The 15,602-nt window shown below is 42.9% G+C and overlaps 1 long non-coding RNA gene across 1 annotated transcript; it reads right to left on the bottom strand.

Moving 5' to 3' along the window:
- Positions 1-13,282: 13,282 nt before the first annotated feature.
- LOC126703570 (uncharacterized) lies at positions 13,283-14,481 on the bottom strand. The gene is made up of 2 exons (XR_007648129.1): positions 13,669-14,481; positions 13,283-13,563 (listed from the first exon to the last, which is right to left on the bottom strand). It is a non-coding gene; the product is annotated as an uncharacterized LOC126703570 (long non-coding RNA).
- Positions 14,482-15,602: the final 1,121 nt, after the last annotated feature.

Raw genomic sequence — 15,602 nt, 5'->3', positions numbered from 1 at the left:
AGCATGAATCTAAATAAGATAAAAATGGAGAAAAAAATTTTATGTGGTCAATCTAATCTAATTTGTCAAAAATTCACAGCTAACTCTAAATTTTGGGACCAAGGTTTTGTTGACGATGCTGTTGGATTATACTCAGCCAAAGCCCAAGACCGTTGACAATTTGACATCAATGGTCAGCATTGTAGGAAGGAAATTGGGCCACTAAGCCTCAGTAACATTAACAACTGACACTGGAAAATAGAAAAGAAAGAACACATACTGAATACAGTATTGCCTCGTTAGACCTCCAGGCCTAATGAGGTCCAAGGTCTTTCCTGCAAGATATTGGGCTTTTCTCAGTCCAACAATCTAACGTGCATCCTATTTCCCCCTTTTTTTTTTTCTTTTTTTTTGAGATACCATTTTGAGCACTGATTATTCTCTTGGATATGTGTAAATTCCGCTATACACACATTAGGTTGTTACATGAAGGAATCTTTTGAGAGTGACTTAAAATGATTTTCAAAACTCAAATCCAAGATCTTATAGATATCATAAGGTTTTAAGAAACATTAAGCCAACTCTTTGTAATTCTAAAAGAACCAACTTGAGCATAATTATAGCCCAAATATTCCAGCAGCACAATGAAACTTTTACTCTTAGATACTTGGGCAGCTAAACTTTCTCAAGTCTTCTTAAGTACTTAACTGGTAATGATCCTTCTTGAAGTTCAAGATGGGCATAATTCTCTGCTTCATTACATCAGATACAACTCACTTCTAGCTTGATTAACAACCAAAGATGTCTTCGAATTGCAAGAGAACTCTCTGGACTGCAAGGATAGTGGTTTCAACAGCTGCAACAAAATGCATCAAGCCATCTACAAAACAAAGATGGTAGAGAGCCACCTTTATGGATGTTATTTGAAGTTATCTTTCATACCGGCTAATCAGCATAGAGAGCTATGACAAACCAATAAGGTCAAAAGGGACTTCTTGTCTAATAACCCTTCCACCTTTAAAATAACCCATTAAAGAGACATCGATTGCCTTTTGATCTAATTAATGAACTTGTGAGAATACCAACAACTAGAGATTTTTTTTTTTTTTTTCTTTTCTTTTTTAACTCTATAGTTACAATGAGAGATAGCGGTTTGTATCTTAGATGATCTCCATTGAAAATACTAGGAGAGGTCAACTAATTGAACTATAAGGCTCTTAGCAACAACTATAACATTGATTGTGAAATTTCAATTCGCTGAATCATAAGCCTTCACTTGGTCCATTTTAGTTCAGGACCTTGGTTGAGTAATATCTCTTTGACAATAACACATTGTCAACTATATCTCTATGACAACAGATCTGAATGAGAACATATTTGTTTGAATAAACGTTATTCTATTGAAAATTGTTTGAGAGCTTTTGTAATTTATATATAGATATTACATCAATTAGATAATATTCTGTGTATAAAAGAAGGATGGCATCAAGGAATTCGAATACATCAAGACTTCTTTAGGATAGATAACTTATCCTAAAGCAGTTGTTATCCTGATCTGTAGCATATACTTTAACATACTTTTTTTTTTTTTTTTTTTTTGAGAAAAAAAAAAGTTAAAAGGAATAAAAAGTTAAATAAAAAGGAATAAAATAAAAACTAATGTGACTTAAATCATGTCAAACCCACTTAGAAAATTCATTTTGAATTTTTTTTTTAGAAATAGTTTCAACCTATAATATTCACTTTTGATGATAACTCTTTATCATTAGACCAAGATACTAATTATTATTATTATTATTATTATTATTTTTTTTTTTTTTTGGTGTATAGGTGAAAATCGAACCTCGGATCTTTTATTTGACAAGAGAAAACTTTACTAGAATCCAGATTCATAAGAAAATAGATACTTAATGGACCTATCATGTAATAAAATTTTTGTTTAAAAAAATGAGTCCAAATTCAAACTAAGAAATTAGAGGATAATTAAAATCAAACTAACTTGTAACCCCATGCATATGCATGGATGCACTTAAAAATATACAATAAGATGCATAATATAATATATAAATATATATATATATATAATTTAAATACTATTAATAGTCATTTTTATATTTTTTTTAACTCTTTAAAAAATTTTGTAAGAATATTATTAGGTATAAAATGTAAATCTTCTATTTTTTTTTTAAATTATTGTGAAGCACTTTTTTTTTTTCTACGATTCATTTATTCTAAACTCTTTGGTTTTTGTATTTAATAACTCACTTTGATGAATATTTATGTATGATTCCACATTTGATTCTAAAATTAAGAAATAAAAATATTTAAGAATAAATAATTTAGAATACATGACGCAAAATTGAAACTCTAATTTGAAATTCTAATTTGAGTTTCTCTCAACTTCACCTATTATTATTGTGGGGCCCGGCCCAAAAATGATGGGCTATTCCGAACTCAGGCCCGTCCGAGGAGCGTCCTGTCCAAGGAAAAGCCTCATATAACGCGCTATTCAACCCCAATAGCGCCAAGGAAACCTGTCCGAGGAGTAACTCCTCCTCGGACATCACGAAGCCCAGACGAGGAACTTGCCCCAACCATCTCAGCTCATCTTCCCAACATATAAAATGAATTAAATCCAAAATATCTCACGGAAGGCTACCACCACATTAATTGCGCCCCAACCACCCTCTTGGCCGCATTAATGAGGAAAAGACTCCTGAACAGTACCGCCTTGACCTCTGCAACTCACAAAGGGTCTGATGAGGGCGTCTGATGGGACAGGTGCTCAAGTGGATGCTTGGATGATTAACAGGTGTAAGGTTGAGATGAAAAGGAGAGAGATATATAATGTAGTGGAGTCCCTCAAAGAAAGGGGACGGAAAAACTGTATGAGGGACAAAGAAAGAAATAAAAGTCAGACTTGAGAAAGATCAATTCCGGTGTTTTTGTTTTTCTTTTTGCAAACTATATTGTCCATGCATTAGTCCGAACAAGTTCACTGAGGCTAAGCTCTTTGACCCATCCTCTACAAATATTTATTGTGGGTTGCGCTTTGGGCCAAAGCCTAATCAACATAAGTTGGGCCAGGAAAATCGTGCAACTACAATTGGCGCCGTCTGTGGGAAGAGCTAAGGCATCAGCTAGTGCAACGGTCGAGCATGGAAGAACTAGATCCACACCAGGAAGATCCTCACCAAGCTAACTCCCAGCGGACACGACCCGCCGAGTCCCAGAGGCAAAATAACCCAACCAACCCAGACGGCAGGGGGAATCGTGAGGGGAGTGTGCATACCACCCGGACGAGTCAGAGTCACACTGAGATAGGAAGTCACGTGTCTTAGAGACGAAATAGTCACCAGGCCATGCAGCGAGAGATAGATGACCTAAAAAGGAAGCTACGACGTGTACAGCGAAGATGATCTCCCTCAGACTCAGGCGAGTCTTCTAATGCGGAGGACATGAGTTACAGACGAAGGTCAAGGACCCCCCCAAGCGAGACCTTTTCTTACGTAAAGGAACCACGCCCAGTACGGAAGTATGAGAGCCCATCCAGCAAAGGTTCGGGGAGCGACGCCATGAAGAAGGCGTTGGATCAGGTCTCAAGGTCACCCTTCACGAGTAAAATCGAAGGGGCTAAGCTGCCAAGACGCTTCAACCAACCGGTATTCGTCATCTATACCGGCAGAACAGACCCGGTAGAGCACGTGAGTCAGTTCAACCAGAAAATGGCGATCTATTCGCAAAACGAAGCCCTAATGTGCAAGATCTTCCCATCCAGCTTGGGATCGATGGCAATGAGGTGGTTCAACAGCCTGAGGACAAACTCCGTAGGCTCCTACAAGTAGCTCACTCAAGCTTTTTGCTCCCGTTTTATTACAAACACCAGAGTCCCTTGACCGCTCAGTTCGCTACTGTCCTTGTCCATGCATGAAGGAGAAACTCTGAGAGCATACTCGGATAGGTATTGGGAGGTGTATAACGATTTAGACGACAACCATGATAACGTTGCTATCAGCACGTTCAAAAGCGGCCTCCCTACCTGGCATGGCTTGAGGAAATCCCTCACCGGAAAGCCAGTTACTGACGTCCAACAGCTAATGGATAGGATCGACAAGTACAAAAGGGTGGAGGAGGATCAGCTGCAAGGGAAGGGGAAGGAGAAGGTTGTCCCCCCTAAAGCAAATGATTTCAGGACGGAACGTCACAATCCTGGTCAGCCGAGGAGAGATTTTCCGCGACAGGCTGGGCAGAGCAACCCGCAAACAGTGAATGCCGTATTCAGAGAGCCGGTACAACAAGTACTGGAGAAAGTAAGGGATGAACCCTATTTCAGATGGCTGGGAAAGATGGCTGGAAACCCTGCCAATCGTAATCAGAACTTGTATTGCCAATATCATCAGGACCACGGGCATACTACTGAGGATTGCAGGAATTTGTGGAATCACCTGGATCAATTGGTCATTGAAGGAAAGCTACGTCACCTGCTGCACCCATCGAGCGGCCATCCCGGCCAAGCGACACAAGAGCCTCGAAGGGACGTGTCTTTAAGACCCCCCACCGGGACGATACATGTCATCCTCGCTGCACCAGGAAGAACTGGGCCACCCATCCCCAGGGTATTAGCTGTGGACCGCCTTCCCTCCGAGGGCAGGCAAAGGGAGCCCAAAAGGATAAAAAAGGGAAGCTCTTTGATACTGGGATTCTCGGATGAGGATAAGAGAGGAACAATTCAACCTCACGATGACGCCTTGGTGATCACCTTACGGATTGGGGGTTTCGATGTGAAAAGGGTATTAGTAGACTCTGGAAGTGCGGTGGAGATAATGTACCCCGACCTATACAAGGGGCTGAATTTGAAGCCGGAAGATTTGACAGCTTATGACTCCCCCCTCCTCAGCTTCGAGGGGAAGCTTGTAACGCCAAAGGGGCAAATCCGACTGCCCGTACAGACTGGGGCGGAAGTGGTGGAGATGAATTTCATCGTGGTCGATGCTTATTCACCCTACACCGCGATAGTTGCAAGGCCATGGATCCACAGCCTAGAGGCCGTGACCTCCACACTTCACCAGAAAGTGAAATACCCATCCAGAGGACGAGTGGAAGAGATCCGAGGAGATCAGGCCGTGGCCAGGAAGTGTGTGGTGGCTGCCATTTTACATCGGCCCTTGGTCGAGACCTCGGTCCCAAAGAGCTTATAGCAACCAGCCTCCTCGGCAAAGCAAGACGAGGGGCTGGCCGAGGAGATAAGGTGTGAAGGTTTAGATAAGGTTGCTGTCAGCAACGACCCGGAGAAGTTCTTTCAGGTCGGCTTTGAATTGCCCTCTTAGGAAAAGGAGGAACTGGTCAGATTTCTCAGAGAAAATGTCGACGTATTCGCTTGGGACGCCTACGATGCCCCTGGAGTTGATCCCAGCCTCATCTGCCACCACCTGAACGTCAACCCCTCTTCCACTCCTAGGAAGCAACCACCTCGACGCCCTTCAAAAGAACACGCTAATGCCGTAAGAGACGAGGTGGCTAAGTTGAAAAGAGCAGGGGCTATCAAAGAGGTCTTTTATCCTGAATGGTTGGCGAACACAGTGGTGGTAAGGAAGAAGACGGGGAAGTGGAGGGTCTGCGTGGACTTCACGGACCTGAACAAGGCGTGCCCCAAGGACCCATTCCCTCTACCCAAAATCGATCGGTTGGTGGATGCAACCGTGGGCCACCCTCGAATGAGCTTCCTGGACGCCTTCCAAGGCTATCATCAGATACCCCTTGCACTAGAGGACCAAGAGAAAACGGCTTTCATGACGCCCATCGGAAATTACCATTATAAGGTGATGCCATTCGGGCTAAAGAACACGGGCTCAACCTACCAAAGGATGATGACTCGGATGTTCGAGCCACAACTGGGCAAGATCATTGAGGTGTATATAGACGATATGGTTGTGAAGAGTAAAAGGGTGTCCGAGCACGTGCAGGACCTTGGAACAGTCTTCGCTATCTTAAGGGAGCACCGGTTGCGGCTGAATGCCTCCAAATGTTCATTCGGGGTCGGGTCTGGGAAATTCCTAGGGTACATGGTCACCCATAGAGGAATAGAAGTAAGTCCTGACCAAATCAAAGCCATTAACAGTCTACAGACTCCTCGGAACCCGAAGGAGGTGCAGAAGCTCACTGGCATGATTGCGGCATTAAGCCGGTTCATATCACGATCGGCAGATCGATGTCGGCCTTTTTACCTCCTGATAAACAAGTGGAAAGAGTTTAAATGGTCGGAGGATTGGTTCAGGCTTTCTAGCAGCTTAAGGACTACCTGTCCCGACCACCCATCATGTCCAGTCCGGAGGCAGACGAGGTGCTGTTTGCCTACATCGCCGTAGCTCCCCACGCCGTAAGCCTGGTATTAATACGGGATGATAATGGGGTGCAGCGACCGGTGTACTATGTGAGCAAATCACTACATGAGGCCGAGGTGCGATACCTACCTTTAGAAAAGGCAATTCTGGCAATAGTGCATGCAACCCGGAAGCTTCCTCATTACTTTCAGGCGCATACGGTCATTGTTCTGACCCAGCTTCCACTTCGAGCCGTGCTTCGAAGCGCTGACTACACAGGAAGGATCGCCATGTGGAGTGCTCTTCTGGGGGCTTTTGATATTAAATATATGCCCAGACCCTCCGTCAAAGGGCAGGTCCTCGCAGACTTGGTAGCGGAGTTTGCTGAGCCCTCTATAGAAACGATGACCGAGAAGAAGGACCTGGGTGGAAAACTGATTGGCGCAATTTCGGCCGGGGAGACCGTGCATTGGAAGGTCTACGTGGATGGCGCGGCCAACCAGAGAGGATCAGGAGTTGGGATAGTTTTAATATCGCCGGACGGCGCTGTCGTTGAAAAATCATTAAGACTCGGTTTCTCGGCTACGAACAATGAAGCCGAATACGAAGCCTTACTTCAAGGAATGGCAATGGTTCAAAGATTGGGTGGAAGAGTAATAGAAGCCTTCTCGGACTTCAGATTAGTGGTCGGACAAGTGATGGGAGAGTTAGAAGCTCGAGATACTAGGATGCAAGAGTATCTGGGACAAGTCAAACGGCTACAGGCGAGCTTTGAATCCTTCAGTCTGATGCACGTCTCCAGGAGCGTAAACACTCATGCAGACTCGCTGGCCACTCTTGCCACGTCCTCGGCACGTAATTTGCCACGAACGATCCTAGTCGAAGATCTAGTCAAGGCCAGTCCCATCAGCGGAAACCCGACCCAGGTCCATCAGATTAGACAGAGCCCCAGTTGGATGGACCCCATAAGGAATTTTCTCCAAGACGATATCTTACCGGAAGAAAAACTAGAAGCCGAGAAGATACGTAGAAATGCCCCTCGTTTTTGGCTATCAGAGGACCGCAAACTTTATCGGCGCTCCTACTCTGGACCTTACTTGCTCTGCGTACATCCAGAAGAGTCCGAGTCTCTTCTTGAGGAGTTGCATGAGGGGGTATGTGGAAGTCACACCGGAGGAAGATCGCTGGCGCACAAGGCACTCACCCAAGGATACTGGTGGCCGAACATGCAGAGACAGGCCTAGGAATACGCTAAGAAGTGCGATCAGTGCCAAAGATTCGCCCCAAATATCCACCAACCCGGAGGGGTTCTCAACCCACTCTCCAGTCCATGGCCGTTCGCGCAATGGGGTCTTGATATTGTCGGGCCTTTTCCCAAGGCTGCGGGGAACAAGCGATACATAATAGTCGGAACTGATTACTTCACTAAATGGGTGGAGGCTGAACCTTTGGCCAACATCAGGGACGTGGACGCCCAGAAATTCATCTGGAAGAACATTATCACCCGCTTTGGAACTCCGAGAACACTCATTTCCGACAATGGTCTTCAGTTTGACAGCAAGAATTTTAGGGAGTATTGCCGTGAGTTTGGGATCATTAATCGATATTCCACCCCCGCATACCCCCAAGGAAATGGGCAAGTCGAGGCCGTAAACAAGGTCATAGTGAACGGATTGAAGAAAAGACTGGATGAGTCAAAGGGGAGATGGGTAGAAGAGCTACCGCACGTCTTATGGACCTATCGGACAACGCCGCGGCGTTCGACCGGTGAAACCCCCTTCTCAATGACTTACGGGGCTGAGGCTGTGCTTCCGATCGAGAACAATTTCCCCACGTTGAGGTCTAGCTCGTTTACCCCAAGCGATAACGATGAGTTGCTAGGAAGAAGTCTGGACCTAGCCGAGGAAAGGAGGGAAAAGGCCACGATTCACATGGCCTATTATCACCAGAAGCTAAGACAAGGGAATGATGCTAACGTCAAATTGCGGCCTCTAGGTCCAGGTGATCTCGTGATGAGGAAGATTGTTGGCAGCGCAAAGAACCCCTCTTGGGGCAAGTTGGGGCCCAATTGGGAGGGACCATACCGTGTCACATCCGTGGCCGGAATAGGCGCCTACTACCTAGAAGATTTGGATGAAAAAACTGTACCTCGACCATGGAATGTAAATAATCTCAGGAGGTATTATTATTAAAAAGAATGGCTTAGCATACGTTTTCTTTTATGACTATTTGCCGCTTGCCAGTCTACATTTCAATTATTTATAAGTTTTAAACAGAACCTAAGTCCTGCATGACTCCTCGGACCACAGACTTAGGGGAAATTAATACTTAAGCCAATTATTTATAAGTTTTAAACAGAACCTAAGTCCTGCATGGCTCCTCGGACCACAGGCTTTGGGGAAATTATTACTCATGACAATTCATAGTTTTAAGCAGAACCTAAGTCCTGCCTGGCTCCTCGGACCACCGACTTTTGGGGAAATTATTACTTGTGATAGATTGGGAGATTATTACTTAAAGAAAATCATTTTTATGCGTGTGCGCAGTTTAGTACCATCGCAATCATCAAACACGCAGCGCCAAAAACCCATTTCTGTTTTGACTAATGACCTGTGTCTACCTTGTTGCAAATGTTCGAAATAAAAAAGAGCAATACTAGCGCACATCCGTAGTAAGCAAAACGAACATTTTATATTAATATTCCGAGTACATTAGAAAGAGGGGTCCTTACAAAAAAGGGAAAAATAGGATAACTCTCATTTAAAAGAAAAATGAAATAAAATAAAAAATAAAAACTATTTACAGAGATTGAAAGCCTAAAAGGCTAGGCTTGAGCAGGAGGATCTTCTTTCTGCTCGGGCTGAGGAGGAGGAACCTCGATGGTAGAGTCTGCGGCAGGATCCTTCGCCATATCAGGCACAAGGACGGCATCAGGCACCGCCAGGTCCTGCTCTAAAGCCACTTGGGCGTCTTCAGGATTCGCACGGATCTCCCGAGGATAGAAGATGCTCTCGGGCAATCTTAGTGCCGAATCCGCAGGAACTCCTGCAGCGTCGAGAGCACGAGCCCATGAAATATCGCAGTACTCCTTGCATACCTCAGGGATCTCCTCAGACAGCCTGGCCTCAGTCTCTTCGGCCCCGAGCTGGCGAGCAGCATTCTTCTCAGCCTCTGTGGCCTCTCGGATCAGCTGGGCCTCCTCCTTTGCCAGCCTCAGCTCATCCTCTACCTTTTGCAAGGCAGTCCTGAGATCCTGCACTACCTGCCTCTCGGTGGCGAGGTCAAGCTGCGTTGTGTACAGCTCTTTGCGCTGATCCTCCGCCTGAGTCTCGGCACTCTTTAAACCAGCCTCTGCACTTTTTCGCCGGTTCTCCGACACCTTGAACTCATCCGTGAGTTTAAGGTGCTCGTGCTTGAGGGACCCCAAGGCTTTCTCCACCTCCGTCCGAGCCTGGGTCTCAGCCTCAACCCGACTACGGCTATCGCGGCAAAACTCATCAGCCACGAACACCTGCTGAGTAATCTGCGAACGAAACAAGGTTGCTTTGAAAAAGAAATCTAACGAGGATAAACAAATTGATAAAACAGTAGAAGGATTACTTACCAACGCGAGATCCCTTTTTAGGGATAGGAAGAGCTCGGGCTGAGAGAATCGCCTATAGGCCTCCATGTCCCGAGGAAAGAGTAGGGGTTGCTCTAAAGCATCCGCCACGTACCCTGCCCGGCCTCGGTTATACTCTCGGACCGAAGCATTGTAGGTGATGGCAACCCCATCCAGCTCCAGCTTGGGGTTCCACACACGAGGGGAGGCACGAACGTCAGCAAGGTTCTCCTCATCCCGGCTCTCCGAGGAGTTACCCCTTCTGCTCCTTGGCGCCCTCGTAGTCTTTTGCTGCTTGGTTGGCTGGGCAATCACCTCACCTTCCTCAGTAGTGTCAACCGACCTCTTCTTCTTCAGGTCCGGATTAACCTTAAGACCAGGGTCCGAGACGCCCTAGGGGACCACAGGGGGAAGGGATTTGACCTTTGATGGACTTGGTCCCTTCGATGGCTGAACTTTTGATGACTGACCCTTCCCTCGGGAGGACATCAGCTCCTTTAAAGTCTTTCCTTTTCCTGCCATGGGCTCTACCTCTTCGTCTGAAAACTCCACCAAGGGGTTTTGCTGAATTTCCTCCTCGAAGTAAAACTTATCTATCTCTTCTTCAAGGGAAAGACGAGATGATTCAGCCTCTTCTTCAACCAAAACAGCAGCACCAGGCTCGTTTACTGGAGGTAGCTGCTCTGCTAAGTAGGGATCTCTGACACCTGGCAACACAACTGGTGGCAAATCGTGGTCAGCTAGGAATCCGTCCAGGGATACGTCAATTCTAGCCAGCCTCGGACTGCCAGCCCTTATAGCGTGACCGACCGCCTGAAAAGCGCTGCTCAGAGGTTGGTAACCCAGAACCAAATGGGCCGCGCGCAACTGTCCGTCATGGGCGACGTAAATCTCCGACCTGAGAAGATAGTTCAGCGCTGGCACGTTCACAAGGCTAATCCGAGGAGCAACGTGACTTTTGTCTGCAAACGAACCAAGAAAAGTGAGGTTAAACCATGAAGTTTTTCAATTACAAAGAAAGCAAGAAAAATAACCCCTCAACACTAAATCCTTTCCCCAAAAAGGATCAATCCTAAGAGCGCCGCACCTGGGTTTCCTGCCCGAGTCGGACAATAAATACCGTTGAACCACTCCCCAGAAGCAATGAGGAAGTCATTCTTCACGGTCTTATTGGAAACTGGAAGACAAGAGATCAACCTAACGTCCTCGTTCCGGGATTTAAGATAATACCCATCATCCCCGAGGCGGTGACATTCGTACAGATAAGCCACATCGTGCCAAGTAAGGCCTAGATTCATCCGCTCGTTTAAGACGTCTACACAGCCTAGTATCTTGAACATATTCGGGGCACATTGATACGGCGTCAACCTATGGTTGAACAGGTATTCTCTTGTGATCCTACGCATGGGAAGTGTCATCCCTCCCTCTATGAAAGCAATCATGGGGATAACGACTTCTCCCACAACTCTATCTGTCAATATTCCTTCCAGAGGACAGTATCGCAGCCCAACCCTAGGGGGAATGTGATATTTAGCCCTAAAGGCCTCCATAGCGGCTGGAGTTTTAACTAATTTTTCGAATCTACCCATCTGAACTGAAAGGGGGAAATGAAAGTAGAGACCACGAGGAAAAGTAAAGTCCGAGGAGAGAATTGAAACGGAGAGAAAAGCGAAATGTACTGGTACCTTCACAAAACGCTGAAGGGGACGCCTGGAAATCTCTCTTGGACGAAACGCTTCACAAGAACGGCTACGGCGGCGTAACGGACGCAAGTGTTCGTATATCTCTGGGATTCGATGGAGTTCTCTGGAGTCTTTTGAGGTTTGCGAAATGCAGATGAAAGAAGGAACTGAACCCCTCTGACGCCTTATATAGCCGGGAGGAGAGAGAAAAGATCATCCCTGCCTAAAAATACGAGAAAAAACGATGGCCGTTCGATCCACGCCAAGCCGTTGGATGAAGGGAACATAACGCCTCCAGAAGTTAATGGCCACGCCTCGTAAATTGTAGCGCGTCAAAAGTAACGGCCCGCACGCGCGCCCCACGATCTCCTTATTTCCCCCCACTCACAAACATCAAAACCCCGCCTTTCCCCTCGGAGGGAGATAAAAACCGGAGTTTTGAGGGGCTATTGTGGGGCCCGGCCCAAAAATGATGGGCTATTCCGAACTCAGGCCCGTCCGAGGAGCGTCCTGTCTAAGGAAAAGCCTCATATAACGCGCTATTCAACCCCAATAGCGCCAAGGAAACCTGTCCGAGGAGTAACTCCTCCTCGGACATCACGAAGCCCAGACGAGGAACTTGCCCCAACCATCTCAGCTCATCTTCCCAACATATAAAATGAATTAAATCCAAAATATCTCACAGAAGGCTACCACCACATTAATTGCGCCACAACCACCCTCTTGGCCGCATTAATGAGGAAAAGACTCCTGAACAGTACCGCCTTGGCCTCTGCAACTCACAAAGGGTCTGATGAGGGCGTCTGATGGGACAGGTGCTCAAGTGGATGCTTGGATGATTAACAGGTGTAAGGTTGAGATGAAAAGGAGAGAGATATATAATGTAGTGGAGTCCCTCAAAGAAAGGGGATGGAAAAACTGTATGAGGGACAAAGAAAGAAATAAAAGTCAGACTTGAGAAAGATCAATTCCGGTGTTTTTGTTTTTCTTTTTGCAAACTATATTGTCCATGCATTAGTCCGAACAAGTTCACTGAGGCTAAGCTCTTTGACCCATCCTCTACAAATATTTATTGTGGGTTGCGCTTTGGGCCAAAGCCTAATCAACATAAGTTGGGCCAGGAAAATCGTGCAACTACAATTATATATATAGATTGATCTCAAAAAAAATTACACTAGGTTTGTTTCAACGTTAAAGTTTTCTAAAAAATGATTGTTTTAACATTAAAGTTTTTTAGAAAATAAGTCATTTTTCAAGTAATATTTTTTTATAAAACTATCTCATTTTCTTATATTTGATAGCCATCTTAAACGTATTGAAACAGAGTTCTTAACTTCCCTTATTTAGCTTACCATGAAATAATGTTGTTTTCTAAAAAGTAAGCCATATATTTATATTAACTTTTTTTTTTCCTTTTTTTTTTTATATTAACAAATACTAAAAAAATTTTAAAATATATATATGAAATATTCCATCAAAACAAATGGAGTATAAAATAAATTTCTTATCTCAGCAAAAAAAAAAAAAAAAAAAAAAAGGTAAGAAGGGAATTTTATTTATATTAAAAACAAATGGAGTATAAAATATTTTAAAAAAAATTTTAAATATATATATATATATATATATATGAAATATTCCATCAAAATAAACGAAGTATAAAATAAATTTCTTATCTCAGCTAAAAAAAAAAAAAAAGAAGGTAAGAAGGGAATTTTATTTATACTAAAAAGTTAGTACATCAGATTTGTCCAAGAGACACCGTGAGAGGTGTCCAGTTATAGGAACTAAAGAGCACTCATGTGAAATCCCTCTACACAAAAAGTCTCATACATATTTATAGAACACAAAAGATGGACAATTAGTAAACATTTCCAAAAAGCTAGCTTGCATCCTCCCCCTCTTTGCAAGACCATCCACTACAGAGTTTGCCTCACGGTATATGTGATGTAGATGGACCACCCATTCCTTGTTGAGGAGCAACCTGCAATCAGGAATTATGGAAAACAATTCTGAAGCCAAGTTCCCAGAAGAAGTTAGACATGTAAGAACAAAGTGGAATTAACATTAACATTTAAAAATTTAATACCCATGTTCCAAGTAGTATTTAAACCCTGTCCAACAACCCACAATTCAGCCTTGGCTTGTGTCCACTGAAAATTTTCACTGAACACGGCAAGATTTGAACACGTGTCCAAGATCCAATGTGTCCAGTGAAAACTTTCACTAGACACAAGCTTAGAAGCAATCCCGATATGACAAGAAAAACTTTCCACCCATTTTCTCAAGTGATTACTGATAACACCCTCTCTCCTGCAATACTAGGGTTACCTAATGAGCTGCCATCTGTTTTTAGCGATGAAAAAGGAAAAAGAGAGGGTTGCCACGCAATATATTTGACACATGTAGATGTTTTAGTTTTTCCTGGAGATATGATGTGGAAGAATTCCAAAGTAAGATTTAAAGTTTTGTGGAGAAGATGATTAAGAGAATTCGAAGGAGGAGAGAAAATTCTCTTATTTCAAGCAAGCCATAATTGCCAAAGGCCTTCTGCAAAAATAAAATGCCATGGGATTGAAGAGGGGCTATAGAGTTGGTGTTTAGTGATGTTAACCCTTAGCCATGCTTGAAGATCCAAAGAGAAAAGATCTAGTTCTAGGAAGAGACAACCAAAAATCTTTAGCCCATGGGCAATCGCGAATGATATGTAAAGTTGTTTTAGGAGAGAGACGCCGAGGACAAAAGTTAGGAAAGCCCGGAATGATGCAAGATAAAAAAGATCTTGTAGGGAGACGGTTAAGAAAGCATTTCCATATGAAAATTCTTATCTTTGGAGGACATGCAGTTTTCCAAATCCAATTCCAGTGAGCTGCATTAGATTCTACTCCCCCACAGAAACAAAAATTTTGTAGCTTGCTTAACAATGCAATGTGCTGTGGGACCAGGCCAAAAATGTTGATAAAGATTTATTGGAAAATAAGGAATTGGATGCCTGCGCTAATATGCGTTCTTCTACTAAAAAACAAAAAAAAAAAAAAAAAAAACTTAGAACTAGCAGTCACGTCAATAATTGCATCGTACGTTGGGAAAACCAAAAGAACCACAGGAGTGATGAAAATAAATAAATGACAATATTCTAGGAAAAGTAAAAAAGAGACCAATCAAATCAATGTCCAAAAGTCTCTCTTTGCAAAAGAAAAAAAAAAAAAAAAATCCAAAAGTCTCTCAGTCGTCCACTATGATTCCAAGTTCTCTCATCTATAGTTGTCAAAACGTGAATCGTATCGTGAATCGATTTTTAATTTTTTTGTATCGTGTATCGTATCGTATCGTGTATCGTAAGATACACAAACACTTAATAAAATTAATAAAAAATTATAAATATACATATATAAAGGGTATATTTATTATAAATTTTGAATGTATTCAACTAATGACTAATTATTCATCACTTATGTAATAATATTTAACAAGCTAGTTATATAAATCAAACTAGCATGTGTTTATAACATACACATTCAAATTACTTAAATTCAAAAGTGATAATATATTACAAATGACCCAAAAATAATAATTTATTTTCATCATATTCATCAAATTGCCTAATCAACCCTATCTAAGTCAATGTTATCATCATGTCTATAATTTTGCAAATTTATTTCTTTATTAAAATTTTCTTCATCGTTATTCGTCATTAACATTTACTTTCTCTTCTTGTTCTTTTTATTTTAATAATTTTTTTTGGCATTCTAGTTTCTTGGACTTATAACAATAACGATAAATTTTTTTTTTTTTAATATTAAAGTAAAAGGTAAGTGTGTACTATATAGTCCAATTGTAGGAGAGAGGGAAAAAAAACTTATGAATATGTTATTTTAGTAGGCTAAATTAAGTAAACTAATAATTTTTTGCTAAAAACAAGTCTAACAACTTGTTAGATTCAAATAAAAGTACAAATTTTAACAAAAAATCTCATTTTAAAGCATTTGTCTATGTATCATATGATACGTACGATTTTACGAT

The sequence above is a fragment of the Quercus robur genome, chromosome 10 (genome assembly GCF_932294415.1).
Source record: "Quercus robur chromosome 10, dhQueRobu3.1, whole genome shotgun sequence".
Lineage (NCBI taxonomy): Eukaryota > Viridiplantae > Streptophyta > Magnoliopsida > Fagales > Fagaceae > Quercus > Quercus robur.
This window is presented reverse-complemented; position numbering and strand designations above follow the sequence as displayed.